Source organism: Dermacentor silvarum, chromosome 9 (assembly GCF_013339745.2).
Source record: "Dermacentor silvarum isolate Dsil-2018 chromosome 9, BIME_Dsil_1.4, whole genome shotgun sequence".
NCBI lineage: Eukaryota > Metazoa > Arthropoda > Arachnida > Ixodida > Ixodidae > Dermacentor > Dermacentor silvarum.
Window position 1 is genome coordinate 104,404,958 of NC_051162.1, and position 6,889 is coordinate 104,411,846.

The 6,889-nt window shown below is 45.9% G+C and overlaps 2 protein-coding genes and 1 long non-coding RNA gene across 8 annotated transcripts in view; 1 reads left to right on the forward strand and 2 right to left on the reverse strand.

Annotated features, from left to right (window-relative positions):
- Window positions 1–930, forward strand: part of LOC125940444 (uncharacterized) — a 405,801-nt gene extending 404,871 nt beyond the window's left edge. For all 5 annotated transcript variants that reach the window (XR_007463662.1, XR_007463665.1, XR_007463664.1 and 2 more), the window contains exon 5: window positions 820–930. This is a non-coding gene — a long non-coding RNA (uncharacterized LOC125940444). The remainder of the gene's footprint in view (window positions 1–819) is intronic.
- Window positions 1–6,889, reverse strand: part of LOC119463475 (uncharacterized) — a 562,544-nt gene that overhangs the window by 422,329 nt on the left and 133,326 nt on the right. The gene's annotated exons all lie outside the window — the stretch shown is intronic.
- LOC119463482 (uncharacterized) overlaps window positions 1–6,889 on the reverse strand; it is a 179,123-nt gene that overhangs the window by 120,871 nt on the left and 51,363 nt on the right. The gene's annotated exons all lie outside the window — the stretch shown is intronic.

Below are 6,889 nucleotides of genomic sequence, written 5' to 3' on the forward strand. Positions count from 1 at the left end.
GGTATGAAAATGGACTTGTGGAGTCTTGACCTCGTCTTGTGGTTGCTGACCAAGGAAAATAATTCCTATTAACACTGTTTCGTGAAATGAGTGAGTGTTGTCACATGCAACACAGTGGATAGTCAAAGTTTGTGTTGTTCGTTTCCATCTTCTTGGTTTCGTGTCTGCAAGGCCTAACTTTTTATAACGTGAATCCTAACCAATTAGGTCAAATTTCTGTTGTTGTGACACTATTACTCTCTATACATCAATAACACTAAAGCCTACCCAAAAAAGTATTTCTCTTAGACCATATTATCTGGCGTTGCCCCTCGTTGCGAGGCACGGAATAAGTCAATGAGGACAAGTGGCTCTCCGCTATCAAGAGCCCCGATGCCGGGGCGCAACTATGGGCCGTCCAGAGGACCCACGATGCGGCGGTCGGGCATGGCCTGACTGCCCCAACGTGGGAGAGGCCCGCAGCGAGCTGAGTCGCGTACCTCGCGACTTTCATTAAAGTTTTGCATCCATCCATCCATCTTATGCCACCGAACTTGCTGAACTATGCAGCGATATAAAACCCGCCAAATAAGTTCGGTAAAGCACTGGAAAATGTTTAAATTCTATGGCTTTCGCAAATCGCTCTCCGAGATTTGCCTCAATATCATTCTAGTAAAAAAATATTTATAATCTCGTGCAAGTGTTCACATCTTACCAGGCAAAGGTGTCCGGATTTCAGCTACCGCGGCCCGACCATTTAGAACTTCCTCGCCGCATTGTGAGCTTGTTGTGACGAGGACACAGTACTTGGTGTCAAGACGGCTGTGAAAGTCCAGCCAGGTCTCATGTGCTTGAAGTTCGATGCAGCCGCGCATATTTGCTTCTCCACTGCAAGATTTGAACGTGTCGCATATTTTAACAGTGTATGCAAGCAATCTTCCGTTGACTTTTGCCGATGGTTCCCACTGTAGACGGGTAAGTGATGGAGATTTTCCGACCATGGTTATGTTCCTTGGGGGATCTGGGTCTGGCGAGAAGCAGTGCACACAACGTTCAGTTTTCTCTGATGCATCACTCTGCGGCATACAAATTTTGAGAATCCTTGAACATGCCAAAACTTTTATGAATAGTTGCTTGCGTTTCGTCAACGCTCGAGTAGTCGAAAAACACCTGTTCAACTCAAATTTCGTGAATGTTTGTTGTTTTATCAAGTAAGAGTATGTTATCACAATGAAAAAAGAAAGTTGACAGGTCTGTCGCTGTCAAAACAGTGTGGAACAGCAGTAACTGCTCCAGAAAAAGATGTATTCTTCAGGACTCGATCCTTAAACTATTGCATGAGGCTCCGCAGCCTACACCTTGAATAATATAGAACATAGCTTCTTGCTATGGAAATAACATTAAATTATTACTGGTGCCACATGCAACTCTTGCAGAGGGGATGATGCAATAAAACAAATTCTGTGCCATTGTCCTACCTAAAGCCGTGAATGAGATGTTCTGATTATCAGTTTTAGCCGTTCAGACTACAGACCGTTCTAGAAAGGTAAGATCCTGGGACCCCTGCCGCAGACGTCTACATGGTATGCAAAACACCACAAAAGCGCTTATGTGCTTTTTGAAGACAAGCGGACCGGATAAGTGCTTTTGAGGGAACACTCATCATGATTGAACGTATAAGTGATTCAACATTCATCTGCGAGTGCGCTCACAATGGCCCGTTCTCTTTCTCTTCTTATATTTTCTTTTCCCTTTCGCTCATGTAGGGTAGCAGACCGGTCGAACCTTGGTAAACCTATCTGCCGGTCCTTATCGTTTTTCTCTCCAACTATTACGGTAGCAACACTAATAAGCAGTCTAATGCGTATTTGCTGTCAATTAGCAGAAAAGAAAACAAAATTGTCAAAGCCCAACCCGAAATTGCCCAATGAGAAACAGAAATTAGCGGGCCAGATTCGCCAAACACACAAACCAATAAGCCCACACATTGGTTCATCACGAGCAACAAATTTCTAAACGGTAGAAAAAGCAGAGCCTTTACAATAAATTCAATTCTATGCAATTACGCCCTTCGACTTCCGAGTTGTAAGTTATATGAAGAAGCCTTTTGCAGTTATAGGCAGCGAAAATAATATTTACCTTCGCCCGGGATAAAGATGCCTTGGAGGCTAACTCCGTGGGATGTACGCTCCGGTGGCCCGTTGCTGTGGGTGCGTAAGGTAATGCTTACTTTGGTGCAAGCCTCGAGGTTTGGGCATGTGGCCCATGTCTGATTTGGGTGAATGATCGTGCCGTTGCCGCAAGATCCAACGCGCCCCTTTTGAGCATTGCCGTGTCCTTCATCTTTGTTGTCCGAAATGGAGAGCCAGAAGTTGTCGAAGCGAACCTGCGGCCTTTCCCAGGCCACAGTGATGGAGTTATCCACAGCGGAGAGTAACCTCATATTGATTGCATCAGGCAGGGCTGAAAAAACACGTACTCCTTTGTATGACATTTACTGGTAATGGACCTTAAACATATGTCAAGGTCGCCTATATACCAGGATTTCCAGTGAATAGACATGTGTCATACAGTGCAGCAGCGTTTCAAATTTAAACAAGTGACATTCTCCAAGTGTCTTCCTAACTGTTCTGATATAGCAATCATTTATGTCGATAGTGAGCGCCTTGTTGCCTACGACCTTTTTTTCATCATGAATAGAGTCCTTCAATTGTGCAAATAGGGTGCCTGCTATAACACATTTTCGTTGTGCATCATCTATCCTCTCTGGTAGAAATAACTACGATGAGGTTTTTCCAAAATTTCAGCCCTATCGTGTTTCATTGAAACTTGCATATATTGAGAATAAGGAACAAAGCAATTATTGTACAATGAGGCTTTAAAGCCCTGAACAAGATTTTTAAAATTGGGCTAGAATCCACGCTGTGAAGGTGGTTGGCCAACGAAGCTGTGGCATCACTTGATCCGATAGAACAATGTGACGTAACTTTGAACTGGTTCCTGCCGAGCCTGAGCACAACGCCGTTGCGCATATTGACGCTGCTGTCCCTATCACCGCTCATCGTGTTCACGTTGATCTTCGGGCGTCGTTACAGGCTGGGGTTTGATTAATTTTCAGCAGCGTCTGCTTGGAACTCGAACCACGTCGACCATCGAGAAGGGTCGGGCAGGGAAGACGAGGTGACGTAAAAAGAAATAGCACAAGTTTAATACATTGTGACGGCTGAGTGGTGTGCTCCAAAGAATACATACAAGAAACGTTCAGCGTGCATGCGCCTGCACGCTAGGGCAAAGCAAAACTGTTCTCCACGGGGCTGCTTGCTAGTTTTCTTCTAAACTCTACCATCCGGGCATTCGCCCCCTCTCCTACCCTCATTGCAGGACAGGGAAACTAGAAGAAGTAGTGAAGGTGGGTGACAGCAGTGAAGGTTGGTGGTCGTAGCGGGGTGAACGTCTCCAAAGGGTGTGAGCTGGTCGCAAGGCGGCACGGCAGGTTTCGCACATTCATCACACCCACGCGACGGACACGTCTGCTCATGTTGACGAGCGAGATGGTTAGGCACGCCATTTCCATGCGTTTGTACGTGTTCTGGGCATGGCCGCTCAAAGCGAATCGTAACAGACTGCCCCACCACCGAAGGAGATCCCGATGGGCAGGGGACGGCATCCGCTGGTCAGAGGGATGACGCAGGTCGATGCTTGCAGTCGGTGGGCACATTGCGCAGCAATGTGCCCTGGTTTATGGCAGTTGTAGCAAAAAAAGGGTTTCATCTATCCCAATTTCTTTTGTTGCTCTGTTTTAACTTCAGGGGTCCCTTTCGGCCCGGAAGTATCACATTCTGACGTACCCTCAATCACAGGTTCATTGTTTCTCTTTTAAAGGCGGCACTCTTTCTCATGCTCATTAAACTCGAAAAACTTTGTATGTCTCTCTGTCTCTGTCACTCGATTCAACCAACCAGCCAAAACCAATTCAACCGGCCGGCCAAAACCAACCAAGCTACTAACACTGGTGGCACGGGGTCATACACGTCAACATTATACAGCGCAAAGGAAACCTCAGGCCTATTCGAGGCAAGATATATGTACGTAACCATGATCCGCAGCCTTCATTTAATTAGGAATACACATTGGACTGGTTTTTACGTTAGTCATTGAAAAATGAACGCTTTAGAAATGGTGTCGACCGCGTTAGAAGGGGTATCGAAGAGATGCTACGCGTTGAAAACAAGCCGACTGAAGCCGCGGCTCTTACCTGGCTTTAAGCCAAAAGTAATAAAAGGTCCCAACAGATGGCGCGAGAGCAGGGCGAACGCGGGAAATTTGAATTGAATTCAGAAAAAAAACCTCCATTACATCCTTCATGGGAGGAGTGAGAGGAAAGGGGAAGAGCGTGAGGGGTGAGAGGGGGGAGAAAAGAGGTTGTTACGTATCTGGGGAGAGGTTGTTACGTATCTGGGTTACGTAAGAGTTACCTCTGCATTCATCTGTGCGCCGAACGTCCAAAGAAGCAGTAGCAGTGCGCTTTAGTGTTCCTGGTTAACGAACACTCAGGGCGTGTGGTTATCAGTGAATACAAAATTTTTTTCATGTCCCGTGAGAGCACCAATACGCAACCGAGGCTATTGGTATTATTCTGTTTGTGTTAAAACGCTTAACGGTATCTTTGAATGTTTCATGCGCACAGAGCAAACCAGTTCCAGGACACGTCACACGTAAGCAAATAGATGTGTGAATTTAACTGTTCACATACCTGCAATTTTGTGTTCATTTCTCGCAGTGAGGTGGCGAGAATTGCATTGACCTGAGAGGCAGGAGCGCCTCACAGGTCAATGCAAATAATGTTGAAGACAAATAATTTGAAACTCACCAAAAAGCGGCGTCCGTATTTCTGCTATAAGTGGCCGGCTGCTTACTTCGTCGATGCTGCAGCGTGTTTTTAGAGTAACCAGCACGCAGTAGGAAGTGTCCACGATGCTGTCAAATGCTGCCCACGTCTCGGTCGTCAGGTATTCCTCACAATTACTCAAGCCTTCTCCTCGATCACATGATCCAAATGAGCTGCATATCTTAAGATTGTACGATTCCATAATGCCTGACACTTTCTCTGGTTTTTGCCAGTGTAGATGGGTCCGTGACGGTGATTCTGGGAGCATCGTAAGGTTCGTTGGTGGATTCGGGTCTGAAAGAAAGCAGCAAGTCGACGAAGTGAGGAACTCGTGGGGCTACCACAGCGAAAATAAGACATATACGAAACGCATCTACTCGAAAGGATTTGCCTTGTGCGTGAATCTGTGAGAAAAAAAAACCGCTGGTTGCCATGCGGGCCACGAACCGTGTTTAAAGAGCAGAACACTTTACCAGTGCATACAGGGTGTTCTTAGACCATGCAGATTTTTTAAAGAAAACGGCGTTTTCGCAGATATGTTATTCAGCTAATCAGCCATACACGATTGGTCAAAAATAATCAGGTCACCTCTACTTTGCCTGTATACGTCACGGAACGTAACGAAAACCGCGAAAACGCCCCATCTCATATATGTGCACACTGATTATGCTAGATCAGACCGAACAAAAAAAGCCAATTGTTCTGATTCGACGCCTTTTTCCGCCATTAGCCCTCTGCTATTGGTCAAACGTTTTCCAGAAGCGCTCATTTCGCCTGCCTATCCCGCGACGTCACAAAACCGCGGAAACTCACCTCGTTAAAGTGATCTGCACGTGGTAAAGGCGCATTATTATGACGAACAAAACTGAATTATTTTCTGAATTGCCGAAGGATGGCCCGTTCCGCAAGGAATGGAATAAGGCTGCCCGCCGATCGCGCCGGGACGGTTTTATTCGCGTATAATAGAACATTTTGCTGGGTATATTATGGTATCGAGCCCTTTCGGCACGCATGCGAGATCACTCGGCCAACTCTTCTTTGCTGAGGATCCATTCTGGCGGCCTTTTTCAGGACACAGGGTAGGGCAAAATTTTTTTTTAATTCTATTTTTTGCTTTTGGCTTTTTTGGAATGCTCAGGCCTTCCTCCACAATTTCCAGTGCCCCACATGTTTTTCCGGGTTTTGATTGAGCCAAAAAGACCAGGTTTTCGATACCAAATGATGAGCGGCCACACTCCGTTTTTTCACCCAGCACAACCTAGCAATCGCTCATGTTTCTTCCAAACGTAAATTTTTTTTCACAATTTCTCTAAGCATGGCACATTCTTAAAAAAACATTCTGGCAACCTAAAGGCACACTGCGCGATTTAAAGAACGTTTGTCAGGGCCGGGGCGCTTGACTGACACTTGCATTGACAAAATACAAACCTATTATGGCTTAGCCATAAGAAACACTGGAGACTTTGGAAGCATGCGGAAAGCTGTTTGGCAACATATTTTCAAATGTTGGCTACGGATATCGACCAAAGTTACGGGCTCTGCCCAAAAGATGCCGGCACTTGGTGTGCATACAACAAGGCTCAATTGACACAGGAGCCTTTTCTGCACAAAGAATACTTTCCTGCAGCAGTCCTTCATGCCATTAAGCCAATAATCCAACAGTTAGCTCACCCTGACCTGCTGAAAAAGTGCTTACACGTCAAGACACAAAATGCAAATGAGTCGTTTAACCATGTTGTGTAGGGGCGCGCACCGAAAAATGTGTTCCTCGGAATGGAGATGCTCAAAACTACCACCTTCTATGCTGTGCTCAGGTTCAATGAAGGATGCATGGCAAGAGTTAACGTCCCGAAGGCATTTGGCATATCACCAGCGCGTAACACTGTGATGTGGTTGGGTGAAGTGGACCGTCGTCTACTGTATTTTGCCAAGAGAGAGGCCGAAGACATGACAAAACAAGCCAGGGAAACAATAAAACAAGCAAACAAGTAAACAAGCAAAACGCTCACTCTGGCCATGACT